This window comes from Tachypleus tridentatus, chromosome 4 (genome assembly GCF_004210375.1).
Source record: "Tachypleus tridentatus isolate NWPU-2018 chromosome 4, ASM421037v1, whole genome shotgun sequence".
In the NCBI taxonomy this organism is placed as follows: Eukaryota; Metazoa; Arthropoda; class Merostomata; order Xiphosura; family Limulidae; genus Tachypleus; species Tachypleus tridentatus.
The window spans coordinates 13773098-13787784 of NC_134828.1; the positions used below are offsets into that span (position 1 = coordinate 13773098).

A 14687-nucleotide genomic window follows, 5' to 3' on the forward strand; every position below is an offset into this window, starting at 1 on the left:
CACCTTATTTGTGTGTGTGTAAACTGTACGTACTGTTGTTACACCTTATTTGTGTGTGTAAACTGTACGTACTGTTGTTACACCTTATTTGTGTGTGTAAACTGTACGTACTGTTGTTACACCTTATTTGTGTGTGTGTAAACTGTACGTACTGTTGTTACACCTAATTTGTGTGTGTGTAAACTGTACTTACTGTTACACCTAATTTGTGTGTGTAAACTGTACGTACTGTTGTTACACCTTATTTGTGTGTGTAAACTGTACGTACTGTTGTTACACCTTATTTGTGTGTGTAAACTGTAACGTACTGTTGTTACACCTTATTTGTGTGTGTAAACTGTACGTACTGTTGTTACACCTTATTTGTGTGTGTGTGTAAACTGTACGTAATTGTTGTTACACCTTATTTGTGTGTGTGTAAACTGTACTTACTGTTACACCTAATTTGTGTGTGTGTAAACTGTACTTACTGTTACACCTTATTTGTGTGTGTAAACTGTACTTACTGTTACACCTTATTTGTGTGTGTGTAAACTGTACGTACTGTTGTTACACCTTATTTGCGTGTGTGTAAACTGTACGTACTGTTGTTACACCTTATTTGTGTGTGTGTAACTGTACGTACTGTTGTTACACCTTATTTGTGTGTGTGTAAACTGTACGTACTGTTGTTACACCTTATTTGTGTGTGTGTAAACTGTAGGTACTGTTGTTACACCTTATTTTTGTGTGTGTAAACTGTACGTACTGTTGTTACACCTTATTTTTGTGTGTGTAAACTGTACGTACTGTTGTTACACCTTATTTGTGTGTGTAAACTGTACTTACTGTTACACCTAATTTGTGTGTGTGTAAACTGTACTTACTGTTGTTACATCTAATTTGTGTGTGTGTAAACTGTACTTACTGTTGTTGCATCTAATTTGTGTGTGTGTAAACTGTACTTACTGTTGTTGCATCTAATTTGTGTGTGTGTAAACTGTACTTACTGTTGTTGCATCTAATTTGTGTGTGTGTAAACTGTACTTACTGTTGTTGCATCTAATTTGTGTGTGTGTAAACTGTACTTACTGTTGTTGCATCTAATTTGTGTGTGTGTAAACTGTACTTACTGTTGTTGCATCTAATTTGTGTGTGTGTAAACTGTACTTACTGTTGTTGCATCTAATTTGTGTGTGTGTAAACTGTACTTACTGTTGTTGCACCTAACTTGTGTGTGTGTGTGTGTAAACTGTACGTTCTGTTGTTGCACCTAACTTGTGTGTGTGTGTGTAAACTGTACGTTCTGTTGTTGCACCTAACTTGTGTGTGTGTGTGTAAACTGTACGTTCTGTTGTTACACCTAACTTGTGTGTGTGTGTAAACTGTACGTTCTGTTGTTGCATCTAATTTGTGTGTGTGTGTAAACTGTACTTACTGTTGTTGCATCTAATTTGTGTGTGTGTAAACTGTACTTACTGTTGTTGCATCTAATTTGTGTGTGTGTGTAAACTGTACTTACTGTTGTTGCACCTAATTTGTGTGTGTGTGTAAACTGTACTGTTGTTGCACCTAATTTGTGTGTGTGTGTGTAAACTGTACTTACTGTTGTTACACCTAATTTGTGTGTGTGTGTAAACTGTACTTACTGTTGTTGCACCTAATTTGTGTGTGTGTGTAAACTGTACTTACTGTTGTTACACCTAATTTGTGTGTGTGTGTGTGTAAACTGTACGTACTGTTGTCACACCTTATTTGTGTGTGTGTGTAAACTGTACGTACTGTTGTTACACCTTATTTGTGTGTGTGTAAACTGTACGTACTGTTGTTACACCTTATTTGTGTGTGTGTAAACTGTACGTACTGTTGTTACACCTTATTTGTGTGTGTGTAAACTGTACGTACTGTTGTTACACCTTATTTGTGTGTGTGTAAACTGTACGTACTGTTGTTACACCTTATTTGTGTGTGTGTAAACTGTACGTACTGTTGTTACACCTTATTTGTGTGTGTGTAAACTGTACTTACTGTTGTTACATCTAATTTGTGTGTGTGTAAACTGTACTTACTGTTGTTGCATCTAATTTGTGTGTGTGTGTAAACTGTACTTACTGTTGTTACATCTAATTTGTGTGTGTGTAAACTGTACTTACTGTTGTTGCATCTAATTTGTGTGTGTGTAAACTGTACGTACTGTTGTTGCACCTTATTTGTGTGTGTGTAAACTGTACGTACTGTTGTTACACCTTATTTGTGTGTGTGTAAACTGTACGTACTGTTGTTACACCTTATTTGTGTGTGTAAACTGTACTTACTGTTACACCTTATTTGTGTGTGTGTAAACTGTACGTACTGTTGTTACACCTTATTTGTGTGTGTGTAAACTGTACGTACTGTTGTTACACCTTATTTGTGTGTGTGTAAACTGTACGTACTGTTGTTACACCTTATTTGTGTGTGTGTAAACTGTACGTACTGTTGTTACACCTAATTTGTGTGTGTGTAAACTGTACTTACTGTTACACCTAATTTGTGTGTGTGTAAACTGTACTTACTGTTACACCTTATTTGTGTGTGTGTAAACTGTACGTACTGTTGTTACACCTTATTTGTGTGTGTGTGTGTAAACTGTACGTACTGTTGTTACACCTTATTTGTGTGTGTGTAAACTGTACGTACTGTTGTTACACCTTATTTGTGTGTGTAAACTGTACGTACTGTTGTTACACCTTATTTTTGTGTGTGTAAACTGTACGTACTGTTGTTACACCTTATTTGTGTGTGTGTAAACTGTACTTACTGTTACACCTAATTTGTGTGTGTGTAAACTGTACTTACTGTTGTTACATCTAATTTGTGTGTGTGTAAACTGTACTTACTGTTGTTGCATCTAATTTGTGTGTGTGTAAACTGTACTTACTGTTGTTGCATCTAATTTGTGTGTGTGTAAACTGTACTTACTGTTGTTGCATCTAATTTGTGTGTGTGTAAACTGTACTTACTGTTGTTGCATCTAATTTGTGTGTGTGTAAACTGTACTTACTGTTGTTGCATCTAATTTGTGTGTGTGTAAACTGTACTTACTGTTGTTGCATCTAATTTGTGTGTGTGTAAACTGTACTTACTGTTGTTGCATCTAATTTGTGTGTGTGTAAACTGTACTTACTGTTGTTGCATCTAATTTGTGTGTGTGTAAACTGTACTTACTGTTGTTGCATCTAATTTGTGTGTGTGTAAACTGTACTTACTGTTGTTGCATCTAATTTGTGTGTGTGTAAACTGCACTTACTGTTGTTACACCTTATTTGTGTGTGTGTAAACTGTACGTACTGTTGTTACACCTTATTTGTGTGTGTGTAAACTGTACGTACTGTTGTTGCACCTAACTTGTGTGTGTGTGTGTAAACTGTACGTTCTGTTGTTACACCTAACTTGTGTGTGTGTGTAAACTGTACGTTCTGTTGTTACACCTAACTTGTGTGTGTGTAAACTGTACGTTCTGTTGTTGCATCTAATTTGTGTGTGTGTGTAAACTGTACTCACTGTTGTTGCATCTAATTTGTGTGTGTGTAAACTGTACTTACTGTTGTTGCATCTAATTTGTGTGTGTGTAAACTGTACTTACTGTTGTTGCATCTAATTTGTGTGTGTGTAAACTGTACTTACTGTTGTTGCATCTAATTTGTGTGTGTGTAAACTGTACTTACTGTTGTTGCATCTAATTTGTGTGTGTGTAAACTGTACTTACTGTTGTTGCATCTAATTTGTGTGTGTGTAAACTGTACTTACTGTTGTTGCATCTAATTTGTGTGTGTGTGTAAACTGTACTATTGTTGCACCTAATTTGTGTGTGTGTGTAAACTGTACTTACTGTTGTTGCACCTAATTTGTGTGTGTGTGTAAACTGTACTTACTGTTGTTGCACCTAATTTGTGTGTGTGTGTGTGTAAACTGTACGTACTGTTGTCACACCTTATTTGTGTGTGTGTAAACTGTACGTACTGTTGTTACACCTTATTTGTGTGTGTGTAAACTGTACGTACTGTTGTTACACCTTATTTGTGTGTGTGTAAACTGTAAATGTACTGTTGTTACACCTTATTTGTGTGTGTAAACTGTACGTGTACTGTTGTTACACCTTATTTGTGTGTGTAAACTGTACGTACTGTTGTTACACCTTATTTGTGTGTGTGTAAACTGTACGTACTGTTGTTACACCTAATTTGTGTGTGTAAACTGTAATGCACTGTTGTTACACCTTATTTGTGTGTGTGTAAACTGTACCGCACTGTTGTTACACCTTATTTGTGTGTGTGTAACTGTAACGTGCTGTTGTTACACCTTATTTGTGTGTGTGTAAACTGTAACGCACTGTTGTTACACCTTATTTGTGTGTGTGTAACTGTACGTACTGTTGTTACACCTAATTTGTGTGTGTGTAAACTGTACTTACTGTTACACCTAATTTGTGTGTGTGTGTAAACTGTACTTACTGTTGTTGCATCTAATTTGTGTGTGTGTGTAAACTGTACTTACTGTTGTTGCATCTAATTTGTGTGTGTGTGTAAACTGTACTTACTGTTGTTGCATCTAATTTGTGTGTGTGTGTAAACTGTACTTACTGTTGTTACACCTAATTTGTGTGTGTGTGTAAACTGTACTTACTGTTGTTACACCTAATTTGTGTGTGTGTGTGTAAACTGTACTTACTGTTGTTACACCTAATTTGTGTGTGTGTGTGTGTAAACTGTACTTACTGTTGTTACACCTAATTTGTGTGTGTGTAAACTGTACGTACTGTTGTTACACCTTATTTGTGTGTGTGTAAACTGTACGTACTGTTGTTACACCTTATTTGTGTGTGTGTAAACTGTACGTACTGTTGTTACACCTTATTTTGTGTGTGTGTGTAAACTGTACGTACTGTTGTTACACCTTATTTGTGTGTGTGTGTGTAAACTGTACGTACTGTTGTTACACCTAGTGTGTGTAAACTGTACGTACTGTTGTTACACCTTATTTGTGTGTGTGTAAACTGTACGTACTGTTGTTACACCTTATTTGTGTGTGTGTAAACTGTACGTACTGTTGTTACACCTTATTTGTGTGTGTGTAAACTGTACGTACTGTTGTTACACCTTATTTGTGTGTGTGTAAACTGTACGTACTGTTGTTACACCTTATTTGTGTGTGTGTAAACTGTACGTACTGTTGTTACACCTTATTTGTGTGTGTGTAAACTGTACGTACAGTTGTTACACCTTATTTGTGTGTGTGTAAACTGTACGTACAGTTGTTACATCTAATTTGTGTGTGTAAACTGTAGTTACTGTTGTTACACCTTATTTGTGTGTGTAAACTGTACGTACTGTTGTTACACCTTATTTGTGTGTGTGTAAACTGTACGTACTGTTGTTACACCTTATTTGTGTGTGTGTAAACTGTACGTACAGTTGTTACATCTAATTTGTGTGTGTGTAAACTGTAGTTACTGTTGTTACACCTTATTTGTGTGTGTGTAAACTGTACGTACTGTTGTTACACCTTATTTGTGTGTGTGTAAACTGTACGTACTGTTGTTACACCTTATTTGTGTGTGTGTAAACTGTACGTACTGTTGTTACATCTAATTTGTGTGTGTGTAAACTGTACTTACTGTTGTTACATCTAATTTGTGTGTGTGTAAACTGTACTTACTGTTGTTACATCTAATTTGTGTGTGTGTAAACTGTACTTACTGTTGTTACACGTAATTTGTGTGTGTGTAAACTGTAGTTACTGTTGTTACACCTAATTTGTGTGTGTAAACTGTAGTTACTGTTGTTACATCTAATTTGTGTGTGTGTAAACTGTACTTACTGTTGTTACATCTAATTTGTGTGTGTGTAAACTGTAGTTACTGTTGTTGCATTTAATTTATGTATAGTTGTACTCGTTATTGTTACGTGTAATTTGTGTGTGTAGATTGTACTTCAAATATTAGTTTATTCTTCACAATGGGTCATAGTTCAGTTCTCACTTGTTATTTTTAACTACCATTTTAAATTAATACCAGTCTGATTCGTTCCATCTTTATAACCTGTGTTTTATTTCTGTAGGTGTAGATAGACGGAGTGGTACATATCGTAACCATGACTTCAACTTAGGTGACTGATTCTTTTTCTTTCTATTTTATTTTTGAAAAATTGTTAAATTCTGTTCTTACACCAGCTGTAAAGTATATCTTTTGGAAAAATGTTATTAGTGTTACTATCTGTCTGGAACGTCTCATCCAATGAAAATCTACTTTTAAACACCGGTATATACACTTCTAAGCCATTCATCCGACTCATTCAAATACCCGCATGTGAGATTTATATACCTATATACAAATCCGTACTAAGTTATACATTCATCTTTACCCTAATCAAGCAAACAGAAATAACCTACAAATACACATTCGTGTCTGTTCCTTTTTTCACTTATTGACTTATTCAAGCACCATTCCGTTCATTCGTTTTTGTTTTGTCTGTACTACCTGGCTGTGCACTCTCTCATTTATGAATTTCGTATATTGATTCGTATATAGATATACATGTATTTACAACAATAGTGTGCATATAGATTTTGCTGTTTTGAACGTCTCACGAGAACGTGGCTTCCTTTGAGCTGAATGAAACTGTTTTTTATTATTATCTATTTTGGTTCGTCGTCAAAAAATGTGAAATATCCAGCCAACGTTCATGTACGTTTACCGATTTTGTAGACTTGAGAAAAATTAGAAAAGATTCTGTTTGTTTTATTCGCTCCTTTGCGCGTATACTCGATATTCTGATAATGATTTTCTGAAAGCGCGCATGCTCTCTTTTAGTGTGGCCCTTCAGATTATTATACAAGCAGATGTGAACAGCAAACCTGCCAAGGTCCAACAAGTTTTGTTATTTCAAATCAAATGTTATCCACAGCAAAAAACAGGTTTAATTTTTGGGACGGCCAACTCTCTGTCTGTTAACATGTTACTTGAATGGACATAAGTATTTATTTTTAATTGTAATGTCTCCATAATTTAATAGACAAAAGAACTGAAAAATAATAAATGATAAAATCTAACTAAAAACTTTGGGATCCTTGTAGTTTATATGTTGAACACAACCATGTGAAAATGTCTTAAAAAGAGACATCTGGACTGAGATGGTTTTATTGTCTGGATTTTTTAGACCTTGTACAGTAATCCCTGGACACTGAATCCAAAAAGATTTTTGTTTGTTTATCACGTACAAATTTTTGACAACTTCATATGTACTTTTACACAAGTGAATCATTTTCATTTAAACCTGGTCCCATTTTGCTATGCTTAAAAATGTTAACAACCACTGGCTATAGATTTCTCTAGACCAATTGCGACGTGAGAGTCTTATTGAATATTCTATAACTCAAGCCTTGTGGTGAACGAAATAATAATTTGAATTAAAGTTTTCCTTCCTAATTTGTAAAAGAATCCCTATTTGATAAAATCAAGTATTATTTTCGAAATCTACGTAGCTGAATTATGAAAAAAATCAGTTATTAAAACAACAACAAAATTTTAGAAAATTTAAATATTTAGGCCTGTGTAATCTGTAGGTGATTTGCGCGTTATCTTCTCTCGTGGGACATGCCACTGGTGTATTTGATCTAAACACATTACATGTGATTAAATGTTGGTGAAACCCGGTGGTTATTCACTTTGTCTTCTAGAAATACTTTAATAATGTCTGGGGTTGATAGTGGGCGTCGCTAGTCCTGTGTGAGAGGGAATAATCTTTCGTTCTGTATCATCAAACGCAGTTGGTTTAATAACAAATATCTTAAACCCGATTTACCTCCCATGAGTGATGTGTTTTTGTTACCATTACTAATATTGTTGGTTGTTAGTTGGAGTTTTTACCGCATATGCTTGGACTTAATGTTTTGGGTTAAAAGTCACATACATATGTGCTGTCTCTCCCCCTTTTTCTTTTTTAAATTTTTTATGGGGGGAGGAGGGAAAGAGACCCCAAAAAATGTTTTAAACTTTTTTTTTCATCAGTTTATTTGTAAAAGAACCATTAGGTTACCTCTTCAGTTATTTGTAAGATTGTGAATTTTCAGCTACAGATGTTAAAAATAAATATATTTTTGAATGTGTTGCGATGGTTTTTATTTATTGGGGGGGGGTCTCTTTTGGATCATTTTAATCTTAGTCATTTAATTACCTGGCGACTTCTTTATTTTTGATACTTTGTTAAAGAATAAACTAAAAATCTACAAAACTAAGGTAATAAATTACTGTCGTCCCAACTACCATACTTCAACTGGCTTTTTAATATCGCTAATTCTTAACATTTCTTGAACTCGCCAAAAGATTCCAGATGCGCGATTATCACGTCACAGCAAGACTCCCTCTTTGAACCATAAATATGTTTAAATTAAAATGTTAAAATAAAGCATACAGCAAATGTAAAGTATATTTAGCAGCTGTGAAGTACACTTTTGGTATAACTCTTTTTGTGTCCCATAACTACTTCATATGCATGTTGCGGCCCGGCATGGCCAAGCGTGTTAAGGCGTTCGACTCGTAATCTGAGGGTCGCGGGTTCGAATCACCGTGCACCAAACATGCTCGCCCTTTCAGCTGTAGGGGGCGTTATAAAGTGACGGTCAATCCCACTATTTGTTGGTAAAAGAGTAGCCCAAGAGTTGGCGGTGGGTGGTGATGACTATCTGCCTTCCCTCTAGTCTTACACTGCTAAATTAGGGACTGCTTTGTGCGAAATTCAAAAACAAACAAACAAATTCTTCAATAGGGAGTACTACGTGAGAAATGCCAGGCATGACCTAGCTTTGACTAGTTATTTGTCTCTCCAGTTCTCTTCCAGGCAGCATTGCCGCCAAATTTCATCGAAATCGAGTAGCTTTGCGCGAAATTCGAAATTCATTCAAACCATATGCATGTTGCAATAGACATATACAGGAGGGGGGGACGTGTCCCCCAGAAAATGTTAATTTGTCTTATATAACATAAAAATATGTAAAACTGTGTGTGTGTTTTTTTACAACGCACTAGACGAGACCTGTTTATATATCATATCCTAATTTTTAACTTTGGCTTTCGTAAATATTAAAATTTCATAATTTAGCAAGTCAAACACAGAAGATGAACATTTTGAAGTACTCAGAGAAGGATGGTAACCAATCACTCAGTAATATCTGTACAAAACTCAGTGAAAGCATAACCATATCGCTGCGAAGTACTAGTGAACTTCAAGGGAATACCGAGTGAATATGAACTTGTGAAACTGGTTTGTGTTATTTTGAGTTTCATTTCTACGTTCGATTATTGCAGAGAAACTTGTTCAATCATTTTGTAGGATAATTGGAATAAGATCTGATAAACTACAGCAGGTGCACAAGTTTTATGAGTACATATTACTGAAATTATGAAAAAGTTCAGGTATTTATGAAAGCTAGTGTTAAAATTAGGAATTGAGATCATATTTGAACAGATCTCGTCGAGTACGTTCTGAAAACATAGTTTTGTATCTTTTTCTGTTATCAAATAAAATATATGACAAAATAATATTTTCAAGGAGGGGCTATTTTTTTTATATCCACCCCCCTGTGCATTAATTTCTTTTTTCTCCTGAAAATAGACTCCTATACAAATTTGTTTTTGTTTCTAAATTAGCCCTGTGGCACCAACATGCTCACCCTTTCAACCGTTTTTGGTCAATATAACCGATTAGGGCCCGGCATGGCCAGGTGGTTAAGGCACTCGACTCGTAATCCGAGGGTCGTGGATTCCAATCCCCGTCACACCAAACATTCTCACCCTTTCAGCCGTGCGGGCGTTATAATGTGACGGTCAATCTCACTATTCGTTGGTAAAAGAGTAGCCCAAGAGTTGGCGGTGATGACTAGCTGCTTTCCCTCTCGTCTTACACTGTTAAATTAGGGACGGCTAGCGCAGACAGCCATTGTGTAGCTTTGCGCGAAATTCAAAACAAACCAAAAAAAAATTTCTAAATTACTAATGTGTTCCAATACAATTTCGAACTTAAATTGATTTTGTGTTTTAAAACTATAAACTCAGAAATAGGTTGATATTTGGGGGCACTTTTAGCACGTGGTAATGTTTTTTTTTTTTTTAGTTGATGTTATGATTACTTTTGTGGTATTTTAAGCCATTGTTATGATATCTGTGGATTTTGTTATCACGTTTGGTAGTGACTTTTACGATATTTTAGCTCATACATATTTTACTGAATTTTGTGCTACATAGCATATATTTTCATATTATCTTAGCTTTTATTTCAGCGATTTTAGGGTAGTTTTAATCGATGTTGTACCGATTTTCTTTTAGTTTAATCGATGTTGTACCGATTTTCTTTTAAACCGTAGACCAAGCTGCTATTATTTATTAAACTCTAGATATTTCAATAAACTACCACCGGCATTAGTTATCGTGAAGCGAATCATTACATATCATTGTGTAACCCATGCATATATTTTTTTTGGTTGTGGTTGACCTGACACGTACGTAAAAAAAAAAATCTGACCTACTGGCCTAGTTGCATTACGTCGTGAGTTTGATTGTATCCAATTCTTAATTAGTTTTAGAAATCGAGAAAACTTTTTTATATCAAGTCTTTATATTCAAAATATGGAGTTATAGTAGATGTATGTGTATTCCTAGCCGCACAAATAATAGTTCTACAGTTACGTTTATATAATATACAATTTTTTAAGTTTTCTGGCATTTACCCAAGTTAGCTTGACATTTGAAGTTAAGACCTGCAGTGTTCAGAAAGAGGATACCACTTCACTAAGGTTATATTTATTTAACTAACTCATGAATATATAACCTGAAAGTGGCTATCCTAACCAATAAACAAGTTGACCACGTCTTTATGTCGCATATAAAACGGGTCCAATACACTGATTTGTGTTTCTCCCATTGCGCAAGCGTCGGAAAGTGGGTAGGGAACAGAGAATGTAATACTCAGAACGCGGTGTTGGCAGATCGCGTCTGCTCAGAGTTGTTAGCACGCGTGTGTTGATGATGAACCGGCCCAAACTGCTTGGCAGGTGGACGGAAAACGAAGCAGTCCATGTGTGTGTGAGTTCACTATCTGAGATTTGCAATACCCCCTGTTTCTTTCGTAAACGGTAGGTCTTTCTATATCGATCGCTGAGTTGGCTTTGGTTAACTAAAGTCCGCGACCCTCCGGTTCAGTCGTAATGTATTTAGTAATTTCGCGAAGTAGCGACTCCACCCGCGAGAGTGCTCTCTGCGGATAGGAGACTCGGGACGTTGCTAAGCAATAACAATACCAAATTGATAAAATTATTTACACCAGTTTCTGAGAGAGGCACTACTACAGTATCGTATTTCGCCACCCCTCTGATTTCCACAAAGGTCACTGTTACGTCTTTCAGCGTTACAGTTAATTAAGCACTTTTTTGTAAAATGTTTGTCGCGGGCGTTTGGGCTAAGTGAATATTTGTTTCACTGTGTATGAAAATGTGGGATTTGAATAATTGTATCTGAAGCTTACAGTATAAAAAAACAACTCAGTTGACACAAATTAATCAAGACACAAGTTAGTTATCTTATTAAATATTTTAGATACATTAAAGATTGTTGGACAGGTAGATAGTTATAAGTGAATGGTTAAAAACTGTCGAGTTTTCATATTTTGCCGTTCCGTAAATTCCGTGGTCGTTGAGTGCACTGGGATGGGCGGTAACTGTATGTTACAGAAAACACATGTGTAAAAGATGACTTTTCAGAAGTTTTTCATCTTCATTCAGCTTGTTTCAGGCCTCTCGTGGTATCCTCGTGGATTGTAAAACGTCATCTTATACACTCGTGTGTTTTCTACAATAGGTAGTTGCCATAAATTCCAGTTTCTCAAAATGTTGTTTCCCTTATTATCAGATGGATGAATAGTTTTAGGTACATTTGGTCAGTACATGTTGCAGGAGAGTCACTGAAATTGGTGTAATATTGTTCGCGATGACAAGAAAACCCACTTGTGGAGAAACGGCTGGTATGGGTTGAGAACATTTGTTATGTAGAGGAGTGAACAACGTTTCGACCTTCGGTCATCGTCAGGTTCACCTTAAAGAGATAACTGGCTGACAGCTGACCACATGTTTGAAGGGGTTGTGCAATTGAGTGTAGGTATAAAGGTGTTCCTTTATATTGGTTTATTTTGGGTTTAAGTTGTTGTATAAGTAAGGCTTCTTTAATTTTGCATTTCTTTATGTTTGTTTCTTTATTTAGTATTTGGGTGTTTTTTATGGTTATGTTGTGTTTATTTGATTTGCAGTGTTCGAAAATGTAATGAAGGTGATTTTTTGTGTTCTCTGAATCTGGTTTCCATTTCTCTACTTGTTTCTCCAGTGTAGAAGTCCTGGCAGTTATCACATTGTATTTTATAAATAATGTTGGTGTGGTGTTTGTCAGTATGGTTTTTATATAGTATAGACCTTAGTTTTTAGCGAACTTGACGGTGACCGAAAAGGTCGAAACGTTGTTTGCTCCTCTACATAAAAAAAATTTTACAACCCATACCAGCCGTTTATACATATATATTGGTGTAATATTGTGCCCAAATAGAACTAAAGAAACTACAGGTGCTGGTGAAAAGGTAAATACCTTTTTTCTTTCTGTTGTTGATGTAATTGCTTGAACAAAAGGTGTTGAATTCTAAAAGTACTGTTATAATGTCAGCTGTATTAAACTACCATATCCAGAGTCAGTGTGGCCTTTTGCCAAATATCAAGGTCTTACAGGGCAGCTGGAATCCAACAGACTTAGTAGCAATTTATAAATTCATTATTTATTAATTGGGTACTTACACAAGGATGAATAACACACCATTACTTATTTCAAATTTTGACACTGATTATTGTACTTTAACTTTACCATCACTCACAAGAACTGTCAAACCAGTAAGCTAGACTTCTTGTTCCTGGAGCAGGTCAAGGGTCAAGTGACCACAATGGGAGAAAACTACATAAGTAATTCCAAGAACCCATGAGTGAAATCAAAGTGGAATGTGATGTTATGTGACCATGCCGTTCTAGCTACATGTGCCTTATTTAGTGCCGTGGAGGCCTTTCACTCAACACCAGGGCTCCTCCTTAATTGAAATGGATCTGTGGATAAAGCAAAAAAATCGTTTTGAGTGAATTTGTTTTTGAGGAAATCAAGGCCTTCTTTTTACAGTTTGTAAGTTACTGAGTGAAGGAATTATTGTAAGTCAACATTTTGAGTGAGTGCAAATCTTTTGTTCAGGTTAATGCATCAGTTCTTCAAATAAGTGACTCATCAAACTACAATACAAATACATTAATTATAATTGAAGGGTGTAATTAAAAAAAAACATGATAAAACTGTTAGTAATTACAAAAAATTTGTTAAACTTTGCAAGATAGTTTTGTACATGCATTGTGATAAAGAGGGAAATCATTGCAAGTGTAACTCATGGCTTTGCAGTTGTATGAAAACCATGTTTTTTGTGTGAGGTGAAAGTTGGCCATTTGCTATTGTCCATGAGATGATGAGGACTTTCTGGTGTCACAGTGAATCTTAAAAAAAACAAACCAAAAAAAGTCTTTTTTTTCTATTTGCTTTAGGAAAGCTGGGGTTTCTTATGTATTGGGAAATGTAAACTTCCAAAAGTGCACAATAAAACAAAGGTAAAATAGTTATCATCGGAAGAACGTATTGCAACTGTGTATGTGAGATTAATTTCCTGTAGTGTATGGCAACGTGAACCATCTAGACCTTCATCAGGTTTACGTATAGTGAAACGTCTGTCAAATGTAGTCCAAAAAAGTTAGTGTTGGGCAGTAGCCATAAGACTGAGTGTGACCAGTAACGGAGAAAGAAGGGGAATCTCTTTTTGACGTTCGGAAGCTAATGAACTGTTTATTGCACATAAACATGAAAACATTGCATTTAGTGACTCTTGTGTTTGCTAATAGGATGATAATTCTCTCAGGAAATATTAACACACTTAATGTTTCGTGCAGGTTGCCAAAAAATGAGTATTTGTAAATCCTCTATGGAAACCACATCCCCTGCTATATCATTTCCTGCAGGTTTGTTTGCTTCCTGTATTGCTTAGCTATGAAACATCTTGATAAAATCAAGACTACCAGGAAATTTTACCCACCTCCTCTGAACAGTTCCCAATTCAGATCACATGGTACTTAAGTCGTGGCTTGGACTGAACTTTTTTGTTTTAATATATACATGCTACTCTTGTTACCAACGTGTAAAATAATTCACGAGTTTCATTCTTACAGTTTCATTTCCATAACATTTCTTCACAAAAATGTTTGTGTTTTAGGCTTTAAAGACCGTGATAATAATTTCATACTTAAAATATTTTAAGGTTATAAACATAAGAAGCAAGCTAAAGATACCTTTTGTTGAAATGTTATTCATGACATTTTTCTGTTTTGTTCTTTCATAAAAAATATTAAGTCATGAAACTGTTAAGTTTTCCAGTCCTATCAGAAAGCTTATTTTAACATTGGTATTTAGAGCAGCAGTGCCAGAGATCATAAACTGAGAATATTGTTGGTCATCAGGTGAAGTACATGTGGCTCTAACATATATGACCTCCTAGGGCCTGGTATTAGGGTTAAAATTAACATTTAAGGAAATGCAACCCTACTGTATGATCATTTAA

The 14687-nt window shown here is 35.4% G+C and overlaps 1 protein-coding gene across 1 annotated transcript in view; it reads left to right on the forward strand.

The window, feature by feature from the left end:
* Positions 1 to 10972: 10972 nt before the first annotated feature.
* Positions 10973 to 14687, forward strand: part of LOC143250026 (uncharacterized) — a 33588-nt gene continuing 29873 nt past the window's right edge. Inside the window, exon 1 of the mRNA XM_076500662.1 lies at positions 10973 to 12159. The gene's annotated coding sequence lies outside the window, so the exon portion shown is untranslated. The remainder of the gene's footprint in view (positions 12160 to 14687) is intronic.